Source organism: Cebidichthys violaceus, unplaced genomic scaffold, assembly GCF_023349555.1.
Source record: "Cebidichthys violaceus isolate CVI_PGR_0920_01 unplaced genomic scaffold, fCebVio1.0.p SCAF_21, whole genome shotgun sequence".
Lineage (NCBI taxonomy): Eukaryota > Metazoa > Chordata > Actinopteri > Perciformes > Stichaeidae > Cebidichthys > Cebidichthys violaceus.
This window is the reverse complement of record NW_027176384.1, coordinates 5,497,513-5,516,837: the sequence shown is the minus strand read 5'-3', so window position 1 is coordinate 5,516,837 and position 19,325 is coordinate 5,497,513.

Sequence of the window (19,325 nt, the reverse complement as noted above, 5' to 3'; positions counted from 1 at the left end):
GTTCAATTAACTGTCTTGAGCCACTTTTCTGAAGAAAATCTCTGAAACTATGTTTACTTTCAAAAAATCCACTTTTGGCCTCTTCCAAGCCTGAAACTTCTTTTAACAGCATAAAAAGTGAAAATGCATCTCGAAAGTGCTGAAAACAGCAGATATTCATGAAAACATCATGAAACTGTTCAATTAACTGTCCTGAGCCACTTTTTTGAAGAAAATCTCTGAAACTATGTTTACTTTCAAAAAATCCACTTTTGGCCTCTTCCCAGCCTGAAACTTCTTTTAAGAGCATAAAAAGTGAAAATGCATCTCGAAAGTGCCGAATACAGCAGCTATTCATGAAGACATCATGAAACGGTTCAATTAACTGTCCTGAGCCACTTTTCTGAAGAAAATCTCTGAAACTATGTTTACTTTCAAAAAATCCACTTTTGGCCTCTTCCAAGCCTGAAACTTCTTTTAACAGCATAAAAAGTGAAAATGCATCTCGAAAGTGCCGAATACAGCAGCTGTTCATGAAAACATCATGAAACTTTTCAATTAACTGTCTTGAGCCACTTTTCTGAAGAAAATCACTGAAACTATGTTTACTTTCAAAAAATCCACTTTTGGCCTTTTCCCAGCCTGAAACTTCTTTTAAGAGCATAAAAAGTGAAAATGCATCTCGAAAGTGCCGAATACAGCAGCTATTCATGAAAACATCATGAAACTTTTCAATTAACTGTCTTGAGCCACTTTTCTGAAGAAAATCTCTGAAACTATGTTTACTTTCAAAAAATCCACTTTTGGCCTCTTCCCAGCCTGAAACTTCTTTTAAGAACATAAAAAGTGAAAATGCATCTCGAAAGTGCCGAATACAGCAGCTATTCATGAAGACATCATGAAACGGTTCAATTAACTGTCTTGAGCCACTTTTCTGAAGAAAATCTCTGAAACTATGTTTACTTTCAAAAAATCCACTTTTGGCCTCTTCCCAGCCTGAAACTTCTTTTAAGAGCATAAAAAGTGAAAATGCATCTCTAAAGTGCTGAAAACAGCAGATATTCATGAAAACATCATGAAACTGTTCAATTAACTGTCCTGAGCCACTTTTTTGAAGAAAATCTCTGAAACTATGTTTACTTTCAAAAAATCCACTTTTGGCCTCTTCCCAGCCTGAAACTTCTTTTAAGAGCATAAAAAGTGAAAATGCATCTCTAAAGTGCTGAAAACAGCAGATATTCATGAAAACATCATGAAACTGTTCAATTAACTGTCCTGAGCCACTTTTTTGAAGAAAATCTCTGAAACTATGTTTACTTTCAAAAAATCCACTTTTGGCCTCTTCCCAGCCTGAAACTTCTTTTAAGAGCATAAAAAGTGAAAATGCATCTCTAAAGTGCTGAAAACAGCAGATATTCATGAAAACATCATGAAACTGTTCAATTAACTGTCCTGAGCCACTTTTTTGAAGAAAATCTCTGAAACTATGTTTACTTTCAAAAAATCCACTTTTGGCCTCTTCCCAGCCTGAAACTTCTTTTAAGAGCATAAAAAGTGAAAATGCATCTCGAAAGTGCCGAATACAGCAGATATTCATGAAGACATCATGAAACGGTTCAATTAACTGTCCTGAGCCACTTTTCTGAAGAAAATCTCTGAAACTATGTTTACTTTCAAAAAATCCACTTTTGGCCTCTTCCAAGCCTGAAACTTCTTTTAAGAGCATAAAAAGTGAAAATGCATCTCGAAAGTGCCGAATACAGCAGCTATTCATGAAGACATCATGAAACGGTTCAATTAACTGTCCTGAGCCACTTTTCTGAAGAAAATCTCTGAAACTATGTTTACTTTCAAAAAATCCACTTTTGGCCTCTTCCAAGCCTGAAACTTCTTTTAACAGCATAAAAAGTGAAAATGCATCTCGAAAGTGCCGAATACAGCAGCTGTTCATGAAAACATCATGAAACTTTCAATTAACTGTCCTGAGCCACTTTTCTGAAGAAAATCTCTGAAACTATGTTTACTTTCAAAAATCCACTTTTGGCCTCTTCCCAGCCTGAAACTTCTTTTAAGAACATAAAAAGTGAAAATGCATCTCGAAAGTGCCGAATACAGCAGCTATTCATGAAGACATCATGAAACGGTTCAATTAACTGTCTTGAGCCACTTTTCTGAAGAAAATCTCTGAAACTATGTTTACTTTCAAAAAATCCACTTTTGGCCTCTTCCCAGCCTGAAACTTCTTTTCAGAACATAAAAAGTGAAAATGCATCTCGAAAGTGCCGAATACAGCAGCTATTCATGAAGACATCATGAAACGGTTCAATTAACTGTCTTGAGCCACTTTTCTGAAGAAAATCTCTGAAACTATGTTTACTTTCAAAAAATCCACTTTTGGCCTCTTCCCAGCCTGAAACTTCTTTTAAGAGCATAAAAAGTGAAAATGCATCTCGAAAGTGCCGAATACAGCAGCTATTCATGAAGACATCATGAAACGGTTCAATTAACTGTCTTGAGCCACTTTTCTGAAGAAAATCTCTGAAACTGTGTTTACTTTTAAAAAATCCACTTTTGGCCTCTTCCCAGCCTGAAACTTCTTTTAAGAGCATAAAAAGTGAAAATGCATCTCGAAAGTGCCGAATACAGCAGCTATTCATGAAGACATCATGAAACGGTTCAATTAACTGTCCTGAGCCACTTTTCTGAAGAAAATCTCTGAAACTATGTTTACTTTAAAAAAATCCACTTTTGGCCTCTTCCCAGCCTGAAACTTCTTTTAAGAGCATAAAAAGTGAAAATGCATCTCTAAAGTGCTGAAAACAGCAGATATTCATGAAAACATCATGAAACTGTTCAATTAACTGTCCTGAGCCACTTTTTTGAAGAAAATCTCTGAAACTATGTTTACTTTCAAAAAATCCACTTTTGGCCTCTTCCCAGCCTGAAACTTCTTTTAAGAGCATAAAAAGTGAAAATGCATCTCTAAAGTGCTGAAAACAGCAGCTATTCATGAAGACATCATGAAACGGTTCAATTAACTGTCCTGAGCCACTTTTCTGAAGAAAATCTCTGAAACTATGTTTACTTTCAAAAAATCCACTTTTGGCCTCTTCCAAGCCTGAAACTTCTTTTAACAGCATAAAAAGTGAAAATGCATCTCGAAAGTGCCGAATACAGCAGCTGTTCATGAAAACATCATGAACTTTTCAATTAACTGTCTTGAGCCACTTTTCTGAAGAAAATCTCTGAAACTATGTTTACTTTCAAAAAATCCACTTTTGGTCTCTTCCCAGCCTGAAACTTCTTTTAAGAACATAAAAAGTGAAAATGCATCTCGAAAGTGCCGAATACAGCAGCTATTCATGAAGACATCATGAAACGGTTCAATTAACTGTCTTGAGCCACTTTTCTGAAGAAAATCTCTGAAACTATGTTTACTTTCAAAAAATCCACTTTTGGCCTCTTCCCAGCCTGAAACTTCTTTTCAGAACATAAAAAGTGAAAATGCATCTCGAAAGTGCCGAATACAGCAGCTATTCATGAAGACATCATGAAACGGTTCAATTAACTGTCTTGAGCCACTTTTCTGAAGAAAATCTCTGAAACTATGTTTACTTTCAAAAAATCCACTTTTGGCCTCTTCCCAGCCTGAAACTTCTTTTAAGAGCATAAAAAGTGAAAATGCATCTCGAAAGTGCCGAATACAGCAGCTATTCATGAAGACATCATGAAACGGTTCAATTAACTGTCTTGAGCCACTTTTCTGAAGAAAATCTCTGAAACTGTGTTTACTTTTAAAAAATCCACTTTTGGCCTCTTCCCAGCCTGAAACTTCTTTTAAGAGCATAAAAAGTGAAAATGCATCTCGAAAGTGCCGAATACAGCAGCTATTCATGAAGACATCATGAAACGGTTCAATTAACTGTCCTGAGCCACTTTTCTGAAGAAAATCTCTGAAACTATGTTTACTTTAAAAAAATCCACTTTTGGCCTCTTCCCAGCCTGAAACTTCTTTTAAGAGCATAAAAAGTGAAAATGCATCTCTAAAGTGCTGAAAACAGCAGATATTCATGAAAACATCATGAAACTGTTCAATTAACTGTCCTGAGCCACTTTTTTGAAGAAAATCTCTGAAACTATGTTTACTTTCAAAAAATCCACTTTTGGCCTCTTCCCAGCCTGAAACTTCTTTTAAGAGCATAAAAAGTGAAAATGCATCTCTAAAGTGCTGAAAACAGCAGCTATTCATGAAGACATCATGAAACGGTTCAATTAACTGTCCTGAGCCACTTTTCTGAAGAAAATCTCTGAAACTATGTTTACTTTCAAAAAATCCACTTTTGGCCTCTTCCAAGCCTGAAACTTCTTTTAACAGCATAAAAAGTGAAAATGCATCTCGAAAGTGCCGAATACAGCAGCTGTTCATGAAAACATCATGAAACTTTTCAATTAACTGTCTTGAGCCACTTTTCTGAAGAAAATCTCTGAAACTATGTTTACTTTCAAAAAATCCACTTTTGGCCTTTTCCCAGCCTGAAACTTCTTTTAAGAGCATAAAAAGTGAAAATGCATCTCGAAAGTGCCGAATACAGCAGCTATTCATGAAGACATCATGAAACGGTTCAATTAACTGTCCTGAGCCACTTTTCTGAAGAAAATCTCTGAAACTATGTTTACTTTCAAAAAATCCACTTTTGGCCTCTTCCAAGCCTGAAACTTCTTTTAACAGCATAAAAAGTGAAAATGCATCTCGAAAGTGCTGAAAACAGCAGATGTTCATGAAAACATCATGAAACTTTTCAATTAACTGTCCTGAGCCACTTTTCTGAAGAAAATCTCTGAAACTATGTTTACTTTCAAAAAATCCACTTTTGGCCTCTTCCCAGCCTGAAACTTCTTTTAAGAACATAAAAAGTGAAAATGCATCTCGAAAGTGCCGAATACAGCAGCTATTCATGAACACATCATGAAACTTTTCAATTAACTGTCCTGAGCCACTTTTCTGAAGAAAATCTCTGAAACTATGTTTACTTTCAAAAAATCCACTTTTGGCCTCTTCCCAGCCTGAAACTTCTTTTAAGAGCATAAAAAGTGAAAATGCATCTCGAAAGTGCCGAATACAGCAGCTATTCATGAAGACATCATGAAACGGTTCAATTAACTGTCCTGAGCCACTTTTCTGAAGAAAATCTCTGAAACTATGTTTACTTTCAAAAATCCACTTTTGGCCTCTTCAAGCCTGAAACTTCTTTTAACAGCATAAAAAGTGAAAATGCATCTCGAAAGTGCCGAATACAGCAGCTGTTCATGAAAACATCATGAAACTTTTCAATTAACTGTCTTGAGCCACTTTTCTGAAGAAAATCTCTGAAACTATGTTTACTTTCAAAAAATCCACTTTTGGCCTTTTCCCAGCCTGAAACTTCTTTTAAGAGCATAAAAAGTGAAAATGCATCTCGAAAGTGCCGAATACAGCAGCTATTCATGAAGACATCATGAAACGGTTCAATTAACTGTCCTGAGCCACTTTTCTGAAGAAAATCTCTGAAACTATGTTTACTTTCAAAAAATCCACTTTTGGCCTCTTCCAAGCCTGAAACTTCTTTTAACAGCATAAAAAGTGAAAATGCATCTCGAAAGTGCCGAATACAGCAGCTGTTCATGAAAACATCATGAAACTTTTCAATTAACTGTCCTGAGCCACTTTTCTGAAGAAAATCTCTGAAACTATGTTTACTTTCAAAAAATCCACTTTTGCCTCTTCCCAGCCTGAAACTTCTTTTAAGAGCATAAAAAGTGAAAATGCATCTCTAAAGTGCTGAAAACAGCAGATATTCATGAAAACATCATGAAACTGTTCAATTAACTGTCCTGAGCCACTTTTTTGAAAAAAATCTCTGAAACTATGTTTACTTTCAAAAAATCCACTTTTGGCCTCTTCCCAGCCTGAAACTTCTTTTAAGAGCATAAAAAGTGAAAATGCATCTCGAAAGTGCCGAATACAGCAGCTATTCATGAAGACATCATGAACGGTTCAATTAACTGTCCTGAGCCACTTTTCTGAAGAAAATCTCTGAAACTATGTTTACTTTCAAAAAATCCACTTTTGGCCTCTTCCAAGCCTGAAACTTCTTTTAACAGCATAAAAAGTGAAAATGCATCTCGAAAGTGCCGAATACAGCAGCTGTTCATGAAAACATCATGAAACTTTTCAATTAACTGTCTTGAGCCACTTTTCTGAAGAAAATCTCTGAAACTATGTTTACTTTCAAAAAATCCACTTTTGGCCTTTTCCCAGCCTGAAACTTCTTTTAAGAGCATAAAAAGTGAAAATGCATCTCGAAAGTGCCGAATACAGCAGCTATTCATGAAGACATCATGAAACGGTTCAATTAACTGTCCTGAGCCACTTTTCTGAAGAAAATCTCTGAAACTATGTTTACTTTCAAAAAATCCACTTTTGGCCTCTTCCAAGCCTGAAACTTCTTTTAACAGCATAAAAAGTGAAAATGCATCTCGAAAGTGCCGAATACAGCAGCTGTTCATGAAAACATCATGAAACTTTTCAATTAACTGTCCTGAGCCACTTTTCTGAAGAAAATCTCTGAAACTATGTTTACTTTCAAAAAATCCACTTTTGGTCTCTTCCCAGCCTGAAACTTCTTTTAAGAACATAAAAAGTGAAAATGCATCTCGAAAGTGCCGAATACAGCAGCTATTCATGAAGACATCATGAAACGGTTCAATTAACTGTCTTGAGCCACTTTTCTGAAGAAAATCTCTGAAACTATGTTTACTTTCAAAAAATCCACTTTTGGCCTCTTCCCAGCCTGAAACTTCTTTTCAGAACATAAAAAGTGAAAATGCATCTCGAAAGTGCCGAATACAGCAGCTATTCATGAAGACATCATGAAACGGTTCAATTAACTGTCTTGAGCCACTTTTCTGAAGAAAATCTCTGAAACTATGTTTACTTTCAAAAAATCCACTTTTGGCCTCTTCCCAGCCTGAAACTTCTTTTAAGAGCATAAAAAGTGAAAATGCATCTCGAAAGTGCCGAATACAGCAGCTATTCATGAAGACATCATGAAACGGTTCAATTAACTGTCCTGAGCCACTTTTCTGAAGAAAATCTCTGAAACTATGTTTACTTTCAAAAAATCCACTTTTGGGCCTCTTCCCAGCCTGAAACTTCTTTTAAGAGCATAAAAAGTGAAAATGCATCTCTAAAGTGCTGAAAACAGCAGATATTCATGAAAACATCATGAAACTGTTCAATTAACTGTCCTGAGCCACTTTTTTGAAGAAAATCTCTGAAACTATGTTTACTTTCAAAAAATCCACTTTTGGCCTCTTCCCAGCCTGAAACTTCTTTTAAGAGCATAAAAAGTGAAAATGCATCTCGAAAGTGCCGAATACAGCAGCTATTCATGAAGACATCATGAAACGGTTCAATTAACTGTCTTGAGCCACTTTTCTGAAGAAAATCTCTGAAACTGTGTTTACTTTTAAAAAATCCACTTTTGGCCTCTTCCCAGCCTGAAACTTCTTTTAAGAGCATAAAAAGTGAAAATGCATCTCGAAAGTGCCGAATACAGCAGCTATTCATGAAGACATCATGAAACGGTTCAATTAACTGTCCTGAGCCACTTTTCTGAAGAAAATCTCTGAAACTATGTTTACTTTCAAAAAATCCACTTTTGGCCTCTTCCAAGCCTGAAACTTCTTTTAACAGCATAAAAAGTGAAAATGCATCTCGAAAGTGCCGAATACAGCAGATGTTCATGAAAACATCATGAAACTTTTCAATTAACTGTCCTGAGCCACTTTTCTGAAGAAAATCTCTGAAACTATGTTTACTTTCAAAAAATCCACTTTTGGCCTCTTCCCAGCCTGAAACTTCTTTTAAGAGCATAAAAAGTGAAAATGCATCTCGAAAGTGCTGAATACAGCAGATATTCATGAAGACATCATGAAACGGTTCAATTAACTGTCCTGAGCCACTTTTCTGAAGAAAATCTCTGAAACTATGTTTACTTTCAAAAAATCCACTTTTGGCCTCTTCCAAGCCTGAAACTTCTTTTAACAGCATAAAAAATGAAAATGCATCTCGAAAGTGCTGAAAACAGCAGATATTCATGAAAACATCATGAAACTGTTCAATTAACTGTCCTGAGCCACCTTTTTTGAAGAAAATCTCTGAAACTATGTTTACTTTCAAAAAATCCACTTTTGGCCTCTTCCCAGCCTGAAACTTCTTTTAAGAGCATAAAAAGTGAAAATGCATCTCGAAAGTGCCGAATACAGCAGCTATTCATGAAGACATCATGAAACGGTTCAATTAACTGTCCTGAGCCACTTTTCTGAAGAAAATCTCTGAAACTATGTTTACTTTCAAAAAATCACTTTTGGCCTCTTCCAAGCCTGAAACTTCTTTTAACAGCATAAAAAGTGAAAATGCATCTCGAAAGTGCCGAATACAGCAGCTGTTCATGAAAACATCATGAAACTTTTCAATTAACTGTCTTGAGCCACTTTTCTGAAGAAAATCACTGAAACTATGTTTACTTTCAAAAAATCCACTTTGGCCTTTTCCCAGCCTGAAACTTCTTTTAAGAGCATAAAAAGTGAAAATGCATCTCGAAAGTGCCAAATACAGCAGCTATTCATGAAGACATCATGAAACGGTTCAATTAACTGTCCTGAGCCACTTTTCTGAAGAAAATCTCTGAAACTATGTTTACTTTCAAAAATCCACTTTTGGCCTCTTCCAAGCCTGAAACTTCTTTTAACAGCATAAAAAGTGAAAATGCATCTCGAAAGTGCCGAATACAGCAGCTGTTCATGAAAACATCATGAAACTTTTCAATTAACTGTCCTGAGCCACTTTTCTGAAGAAAATCTCTGAAACTATGTTTACTTTCAAAAAATCCACTTTTGGCCTCTTCCCAGCCTGAAACTTCTTTTAAAAACATAAAAAGTGAAAATGCATCTCGAAAGTGCCGAATACAGCAGCTATTCATGAAGACATCATGAAACGGTTCAATTAACTGTCTTGAGCCACTTTTCTGAAGAAAATCTCTGAAACTATGTTTACTTTCAAAAAATCCACTTTTGGCCTCTTCCCAGCCTGAAACTTCTTTTCAGAACATAAAAAGTGAAAATGCATCTCGAAAGTGCCGAATACAGCAGCTATTCATGAAGACATCATGAAACGGTTCAATTAACTGTCTTGAGCCACTTTTCTGAAGAAAATCTCTGAAACTATGTTTACTTTAAAAAAATCCACTTTTGGCCTCTTCCCAGCCTGAAACTTCTTTTAAGAGCATAAAAAGTGAAAATGCATCTCGAAAGTGCCGAATACAGCAGCTATTCATGAAGACATCATGAAACGGTTCAATTAACTGTCCTGAGCCACTTTTCTGAAGAAAATCTCTGAAACTATGTTTACTTTCAAAAAATCCACTTTTGGCCTCTTCCCAGCCTGAAACTTCTTTTAAGAGCATAAAAAGTGAAAATGCATCTCTAAAATGCTGAAAACAGCAGATATTCATGAAAACATCATGAAACTGTTCAATTAACTGTCCTGAGCCACTTTTTTGAAGAAAATCTCTGAAACTATGTTTACTTTCAAAAAATCCACTTTTGGCCTCTTCCCAGCCTGAAACTTCTTTTAAGAGCATAAAAAGTGAAAATGCATCTCGAAAGTGCCGAATACAGCAGCTATTCATGAAGACATCATGAAACGGTTCAATTAACTGTCCTGAGCCACTTTTCTGAAGAAAATCTCTGAAACTATGTTTACTTTCAAAAAATCCACTTTTGGCCTCTTCCAAGCCTGAAACTTCTTTTAACAGCATAAAAAGTGAAAATGCATCTCGAAAGTGCCGAATACAGCAGATGTTCATGAAAACATCATGAAACTTTTCAATTAACTGTCCTGAGCCACTTTTCTGAAGAAAATCTCTGAAACTATGTTTACTTTCAAAAAATCCACTTTTGGCCTCTTCCCAGCCTGAAACTTCTTTTAAGAGCATAAAAAGTGAAAATGCATCTCGAAAGTGCTGAATACAGCAGATATTCATGAAGACATCATGAAACGGTTCAATTAACTGTCTTGAGCCACTTTTCTGAAGAAAATCTCTGAAACTATGTTTACTTTCAAAAAATCCACTTTTGGCCTCTTCCAAGCCTGAAACTTCTTTTAACAGCATAAAAAGTGAAAATGCATCTCGAAAGTGCTGAAAACAGCAGATATTCATGAAAACATCATGAAACTGTTCAATTAACTGTCCTGAGCCACTTTTTTGAAGAAAATCTCTGAAACTATGTTTACTTTCAAAAAATCCACTTTTGGCCTCTTCCCAGCCTGAAACTTCTTTTAAGAGCATAAAAAGTGAAAATGCATCTCGAAAGTGCCGAATACAGCAGCTATTCATGAAGACATCATGAAACGGTTCAATTAACTGTCCTGAGCCACTTTTCTGAAGAAAATCTCTGAAACTATGTTTACTTTCAAAAAATCCACTTTTGGCCTCTTCCAAGCCTGAAACTTCTTTTAACAGCATAAAAAGTGAAAATGCATCTCGAAAGTGCCGAATACAGCAGCTGTTCATGAAAACATCATGAAACTTTTCAATTAACTGTCTTGAGCCACTTTTCTGAAGAAAATCACTGAAACTATGTTTACTTTCAAAAAATCACTTTTGGCCTTTTCCCAGCCTGAAACTTCTTTTAAGAGCATAAAAAGTGAAAATGCATCTCGAAAGTGCCGAATACAGCAGCTATTCATGAAAACATCATGAAACTTTTCAATTAACTGTCTTGAGCCACTTTTCTGAAGAAAATCTCTGAAACTATGTTTACTTCAAAAAATCCACTTTTGGCCTCTTCCCAGCCTGAAACTTCTTTTAAGAGCATAAAAAGTGAAAATGCATCTCTAAAGTGCTGAAAACAGCAGATATTCATGAAAACATCATGAAACTGTTCAATTAACTGTCCTGAGCCACTTTTTTGAAGAAAATCTCTGAAACTATGTTTACTTTCAAAAAATCCACTTTTGGCCTCTTCCCAGCCTGAAACTTCTTTTAAGAGCATAAAAAGTGAAAATGCATCTCTAAAGTGCTGAAAACAGCAGATATTCATGAAAACATCATGAAACTGTTCAATTAACTGTCCTGAGCCACTTTTTTGAAGAAAATCTCTGAAACTATGTTTACTTTCAAAAAAATCCACTTTTGGCCTCTTCCCAGCCTGAAACTTCTTTTAAGAGCATAAAAGTGAAAATGCATCTCTAAAGTGCTGAAAACAGCAGATATTCATGAAAACATCATGAAACTGTTCAATTAACTGTCCTGAGCCACTTTTTTGAAGAAAATCTCTGAAACTATGTTTACTTTCAAAAAATCCACTTTTGGCCTCTTCCCAGCCTGAAACTTCTTTTAAGAGCATAAAAAGTGAAAATGCATCTCGAAAGTGCCGAATACAGCAGATATTCATGAAGACATCATGAAACGGTTCAATTAACTGTCCTGAGCCACTTTTCTGAAGAAAATCTCTGAAACTATGTTTACTTTCAAAAAATCCACTTTTGGCCTCTTCCAAGCCTGAAACTTCTTTTAAGAGCATAAAAAGTGAAAATGCATCTCGAAAGTGCCGAATACAGCAGCTATTCATGAAGACATCATGAAACGGTTCAATTAACTGTCCTGAGCCACTTTTCTGAAGAAAATCTCTGAAACTATGTTTACTTTCAAAAATCCACTTTTGGCCTCTTCCAAGCCTGAAACTTCTTTTAACAGCATAAAAGTGAAAATGCATCTCGAAAGTGCCGAATACAGCAGCTGTTCATGAAAACATCATGAAACTTTTCAATTAACTGTCCTGAGCCACTTTTCTGAAGAAAATCTCTGAAACTATGTTTACTTTCAAAAAATCCACTTTTGGTCTCTTCCCAGCCTGAAACTTCTTTTAAGAACATAAAAAGTGAAAATGCATCTCGAAAGTGCCGAATACAGCAGCTATTCATGAAGACATCATGAAACGGTTCAATTAACTGTCTTGAGCCACTTTTCTGAAGAAAATCTCTGAAACTATGTTTACTTTCAAAAAATCCACTTTTGGCCTCTTCCCAGCCTGAAACTTCTTTTCAGAACATAAAAAGTGAAAATGCATCTCGAAAGTGCCGAATACAGCAGCTATTCATGAAGACATCATGAAACGGTTCAATTAACTGTCTTGAGCCACTTTTCTGAAGAAATCTCTGAAACTATGTTTACTTTCAAAAAATCCACTTTTGGCCTCTTCCCAGCCTGAAACTTCTTTTAAGAGCATAAAAAGTGAAAATGCATCTCGAAAGTGCCGAATACAGCAGCTATTCATGAAGACATCATGAAACGGTTCAATTAACTGTCTTGAGCCACTTTTCTGAAGAAAATCTCTGAAACTGTGTTTACTTTTAAAAATCCACTTTTGGCCTCTTCCCAGCCTGAAACTTCTTTTAAGAGCATAAAAAGTGAAAATGCATCTCGAAAGTGCCGAATACAGCAGCTATTCATGAAGACATCATGAAACGGTTCAATTAACTGTCCTGAGCCACTTTTCTGAAGAAAATCTCTGAAACTATGTTTACTTTAAAAAAATCCACTTTTGGCCTCTTCCCAGCCTGAAACTTCTTTTAAGAGCATAAAAAGTGAAAATGCATCTCTAAAGTGCTGAAAACAGCAGATATTCATGAAAACATCATGAAACTGTTCAATTAACTGTCCTGAGCCACTTTTTTGAAGAAATCTCTGAAACTATGTTTACTTTCAAAAAATCCACTTTTGGCCTCTTCCCAGCCTGAAACTTCTTTTAAGAGCATAAAAAGTGAAAATGCATCTCTAAAGTGCTGAAAACAGCAGCTATTCATGAAGACATCATGAAACGGTTCAATTAACTGTCCTGAGCCACTTTTCTGAAGAAAATCTCTGAAACTATGTTTACTTTCAAAAAATCCACTTTTGGCCTCTTCCAAGCCTGAAACTTCTTTTAACAGCATAAAAAGTGAAAATGCATCTCGAAAGTGCCGAATACAGCAGCTGTTCATGAAAACATCATGAAACTTTTCAATTAACTGTCTTGAGCCACTTTTCTGAAGAAAATCTCTGAAACTATGTTTACTTTCAAAAAATCCACTTTTGGTCTCTTCCCAGCCTGAAACTTCTTTAAGAACATAAAAAGTGAAAATGCATCTCGGAAAGTGCCGAATACAGCAGCTATTCATGAAGACATCATGAAACGGTTCAATTAACTGTCTTGAGCCACTTTTCTGAAGAAAATCTCTGAAACTATGTTTACTTTCAAAAAATCCACTTTTGGCCTCTTCCAGCCTGAAACTTCTTTTCAGAACATAAAAAGTGAAATGCATCTCGAAAGTGCCGAATACAGCAGCTATTCATGAAGACATCATGAAACGGTTCAATTAACTGTCTTGAGCCACTTTTCTGAAGAAAATCTCTGAAACTATGTTTACTTTCAAAAAATCCACTTTTGGCCTCTTCCCAGCCTGAAACTTCTTTTAAGAGCATAAAAAGTGAAAATGCATCTCGAAAGTGCCGAATACAGCAGCTATTCATGAAGACATCATGAAACGGTTCAATTAACTGTCTTGAGCCACTTTTCTGAAGAAAATCTCTGAAACTGTGTTTACTTTTAAAAAATCCACTTTTGGCCTCTTCCCAGCCTGAAACTTCTTTTAAGAGCATAAAAGTGAAAATGCATCTCGAAAGTGCCGAATACAGCAGCTATTCATGAAGGACATCATGAAACGGTTCAATTAACTGTCCTGAGCCACTTTTCTGAAGAAAATCTCTGAAACTATGTTTACTTTAAAAAAATCCACTTTTGGCCTCTTCCAGCCTGAAACTTCTTTTAAGAGCATAAAAGTGAAAATGCATCTCTAAAGTGCTGAAAACAGCAGATATTCATGAAAACATCATGAAACTGTTCAATTAACTGTCCTGAGCCACTTTTTTGAAGAAAATCTCTGAAACTATGTTTACTTTCAAAAAATCCACTTTTGGCCTCTTCCCAGCCTGAAACTTCTTTTAAGAGCATAAAAAGTGAAAATGCATCTCTAAAGTGCTGAAAACAGCAGCTATTCATGAAGACATCATGAAACGGTTCAATTAACTGTCCTGAGCCACTTTTCTGAAGAAAATCTCTGAAACTATGTTTACTTTCAAAAAATCCACTTTTGGCCTCTTCCAAGCCTGAAACTTCTTTTAACAGCATAAAAAGTGAAAATGCATCTCGAAAGTGCCGAATACAGCAGCTGTTCATGAAAACATCATGAAACTTTTCAATTAACTGTCTTGAGCCACTTTTCTGAAGAAAATCTCTGAAACTATGTTTACTTTCAAAAAATCCACTTTTGGCCTTTTCCCAGCCTGAAACTTCTTTTAAGAGCATAAAAAGTGAAAATGCATCTCGAAAGTGCCGAATACAGCAGCTATTCATGAAGACATCATGAAACGGTTCAATTAACTGTCCTGAGCCACTTTTCTGAAGAAAATCTCTGAAACTATGTTTACTTTCAAAAAATCCACTTTTGGCCTCTTCCAAGCCTGAAACTTCTTTTAACAGCATAAAAAGTGAAAATGCATCTCGAAAGTGCTGAAAACAGCAGATGTTCATGAAAACATCATGAAACTTTTCAATTAACTGTCCTGAGCCACTTTTCTGAAGAAAATCTCTGAAACTATGTTTACTTTCAAAAAATCCACTTTTGGCCTCTTCCCAGCCTGAAACTTCTTTTAAGAACATAAAAAGTGAAAATGCATCTCGAAAGTGCCGAATACAGCAGCTATTCATGAACACATCATGAAACTTTTCAATTAACTGTCCTGAGCCACTTTTCTGAAGAAAATCTCTGAAACTATGTTTACTTTCAAAAAATCCACTTTTGGCCTCTTCCCAGCCTGAAACTTCTTTTAAGAGCATAAAAAGTGAAAATGCATCTCGAAAGTGCCGAATACAGCAGCTATTCATGAAGACATCATGAAACGGTTCAATTAACTGTCCTGAGCCACTTTTCTGAAGAAAATCTCTGAAACTATGTTTACTTTCAAAAAATCCACTTTTGGCCTCTTCCAAGCCTGAAACTTCTTTTAACAGCATAAAAAGTGAAAATGCATCTCGAAAGTGCCGAATACAGCAGCTGTTCATGAAAACATCATGAAACTTTTCAATTAACTGTCTTGAGCCACTTTTCTGAAGAAAATCTCTGAAACTATGTTTACTTTCAAAAAATCCACTTTTGGCCTTTTCCCAGCCTGAAACTTCTTTTAAGAGCATAAAAAGTGAAAATGCATCTCGAAAGTGCCGAATACAGCAGCTATTCATGAAGACATCATGAAACGGTTCAATTAACTGTCCTGAGCCACTTTTCTGAAGAAAATCTCTGAAACTATGTTTACTTTCAAAAAATCCACTTTTGGCCTCTTCCAAGCCTGAAACTTCTTTTAACAGCATAAAAAGTGAAAATGCATCTCGAAAGTGCCGAATACAGCAGCTGTTCATGAAAACATCATGAAACTTTTCAATTAACTGTCCTGAGCCACTTTTCTGAAGAAAATCTCTGAAACTATGTTTACTTTCAAAAATCCACTTTTGGCCTCTTCCCAGCCTGAAACTTCTTTTAAGAGCATAAAAAGTGAAAATGCATCTCTAAAGTGCTGAAAACAGCAGATATTCATGAAAACATCATGAAACTGTTCAATTAACTGTCCTGAGCCACTTTTTTGAAAAAAATCTCTGAAACTATGTTTACTTTCAAAAAATCCACTTTTGGCCTCTTCCCAGCCTGAAACTTCTTTTAAGAGCATAAAAAGTGAAAATGCATCTCGAAAGTGCCGAATACAGCAGCTATTCATGAAGACATCATGAAACGGTTCAATTAACTGTCCTGAGCCACTTTTCTGAAGAAAATCTCTGAAACTATGTTTACTTTCAAAAAATCCACTTTTGGCCTCTTCCAAGCCTGAAACTTCTTTTAACAGCATAAAAAGTGAAAATGCATCTCGAAAGTGCCGAATACAGCAGCTGTTCATGAAAACATCATGAAACTTTTCAATTAACTGTCTTGAGCCACTTTTCTGAAGAAAATCTCTGAAACTATGTTTACTTTCAAAAAATCCACTTTTGGCCTTTTCCCAGCCTGAAACTTCTTTTAAGAGCATAAAAAGTGAAAATGCATCTCGAAAGTGCCGAATACAGCAGCTATTCATGAAGACATCATGAAACGGTTCAATTAACTGTCCTGAGCCACTTTTCTGAAGAAAATCTCTGAAACTATGTTTACTTTCAAAAAATCCACTTTTGGCCTCTTCCAAGCCTGAAACTTCTTTTAACAGCATAAAAAGTGAAAATGCATCTCGAAAGTGCCGAATACAGCAGCTGTTCATGAAAACATCATGAAACTTTTCAATTAACTGTCCTGAGCCACTTTTCTGAAGAAAATCTCTGAAACTATGTTTACTTTCAAAAAATCCACTTTTGGTCTCTTCCCAGCCTGAAACTTCTTTTAAGAACATAAAAAGTGAAAATGCATCTCGAAAGTGCCGAATACAGCAGCTATTCATGAAGACATCATGAAACGGTTCAATTAACTGTCTTGAGCCACTTTTCTGAAGAAAATCTCTGAAACTATGTTTACTTTCAAAAAATCCACTTTTGGCCTCTTCCCAGCCTGAAACTTCTTTTCAGAACATAAAAAGTGAAAATGCATCTCGAAAGTGCCGAATACAGCAGCTATTCATGAAGACATCATGAAACTGTTCAATTAACTGTCTTGAGCCACTTTTCTGAAGAAAATCTCTGAAACTATGTTTACTTTCAAAAAATCCACTTTTGGCCTCTTCCCAGCCTGAAACTTCTTTTAAGAGCATAAAAAGTGAAAATGCATCTCGAAAGTGCCGAATACAGCAGCTATTCATGAAGACATCATGAAACGGTTCAATTAACTGTCCTGAGCCACTTTTCTGAAGAAAATCTCTGAAACTATGTTTACTTTCAAAAAATCCACTTTTGGCCTCTTCCCAGCCTGAAACTTCTTTTAAGAGCATAAAAAGTGAAAATGCATCTCTAAAGTGCTGAAAACAGCAGATATTCATGAAAACATCATGAAACTGTTCAATTAACTGTCCTGAGCCACTTTTTTGAAGAAAATCTCTGAAACTATGTTTACTTTCAAAAATCCACTTTTGGCCTCTTCCCAGCCTGAAACTTCTTTTAAGAGCATAAAAAGTGAAAATGCATCTCTAAAGTGCCGAATACAGCAGCTATTCATGAACACATCATGAAACGGTTCAATTAACTGTCTTGAGCCACTTTTCTGAAGAAAATCTCTGAAACTGTGTTTACTTTTAAAAAATCCACTTTTGGCCTCTTCCCAGCCTGAAACTTCTTTTAACAGCATAAAAAGTGAAAATGCATCTCGAAAGTGCCGAATACAGCAGCTGTTCATGAAAACATCATGAAACTTTTCAATTAACTGTCTTGAGCCACTTTTCTGAAGAAAATCTCTGAAACTATGTTTACTTTCAAAAAATCCACTTTTGGCCTTTCCCAGCCTGAAACTTCTTTTAAGAGCATAACAAGTGAAAATGCATCTCGAAAGTGCCGAATACAGCAGCTATTCATGAAGACATCATGAAACGGTTCAATTAACTGTCCTGAGCCACTTTTCTGAAGAAAATCTCTGAAACTATGTTTACTTTCAAAAAATCCACTTTTGGCCTCTTCCAAGCCTGAAACTTCTTTTAACAGCATAAAAAGTGAAAATGCATCTCGAAAGTGCTGAAAACAGCAGATGTTCATGAAAACATCATGAAACTTTTCAATTAACTGTCCTGAGCCACTTTCTGAAGAAAATCTCTGAAACTATGTTTACTTTCAAAAAATCCACTTTTGGCCTCTTCCCAGCCTGAAACTTCTTTTAAGAGCATAAAAAGTGAAAATGCATCTCGAAAGTGCCGAATACAGCAGCTATTCATGAAGACATCATGAAACGGTTCAATTAACTGTCCTGAGCCACTTTCTGAAGAAAATCTCTGAAACTATGTTTACTTTAAAAAAATCCACTTTTGGCCTCTTCCAAGCCTGAAACTTCTTTTAACAGCATAAAAAGTGAAAATGCATCTCGAAAGTGCTGAAAACAGCAGATGTTCATGAAAACATCATGAAACTTTTCAATTAACTGTCCTGAGCCACTTTTCTGAAGAAAATCTCTGAAACTATGTTTACTTTCAAAAAATCCACTTTTGGCCTCTTCCCAGCCTGAAACTTCTTTTAAGAACATAAAAGTGAAAATGCATCTCGAAAGTGCCGAATACAGCAGCTATTCATGAAGACATCATGAAACGGTTCAATTAACTGTCTTGAGCCACTTTTCTGAAGAAAATCTCTGAAACTGTGTTTACTTTTAAAAAATCCACTTTTGGCCTCTTCCCAGCCTGAAACTTCTTTTAACAGCATAAAAAGTGAAAATGCATCTCGAAAGTGCCGAATACAGCAGCTGTTCATGAAAACATCATGAAACTTTTCAATTAACTGTCTGAGCCACTTTTCTGAAGAAAATCTCTGAAACTATGTTTACTTTCAAAAATCCACTTTTGGCCTTTTCCCAGCCTGAAACTTCTTTTAAGAGCATAAAAAGTGAAAATGCATCTCGAAAGTGCCGAATACAGCAGCTATTCATGAAGACATCATGAAACGGTTCAATTAACTGTCCTGAGCCACTTTTCTGAAGAAAATCTCTGAAACTATGTTTACTTTCAAAAAATCCACTTTTGGCCTCTTCCAAGCCTGAAACTTCTTTTAACAGCATAAAAAGTGAAAATGCATCTCGAAAGTGCTGAAAACAGCAGATGTTCATGAAAACATCATGAAACTTTTCAATTAACTGTCCTGAGCCACTTTTCTGAAGAAAATCTCTGAAACTATGTTTACTTTCAAAAAAATCCACTTTTGGCCTCTTCCCAGCCTGAAACTTCTTTTAAGAGCATAAAAAGTGAAAATGCATCTCGAAAGTGCCGAATACAGCAGCTATTCATGAAGACATCATGAAACGGTTCAATTAACTGTCCTGAGCCACTTCTGAAGAAAATCTCTGAACTATGTTTACTTTAAAAAAATCCACTTTTGGCCTCTTCCAAGCCTGAACTTCTTTTAACAGCATAAAAAGTGAAAATGCATCTCGAAAGTGCTGAAAACAGCAGATGTTCATGAAAACATCATGAAACTTTTCAATTAACTGTCCTGAGCCACTTTTCTGAAGAAAATCTCTGAAACTATGTTTACTTTCA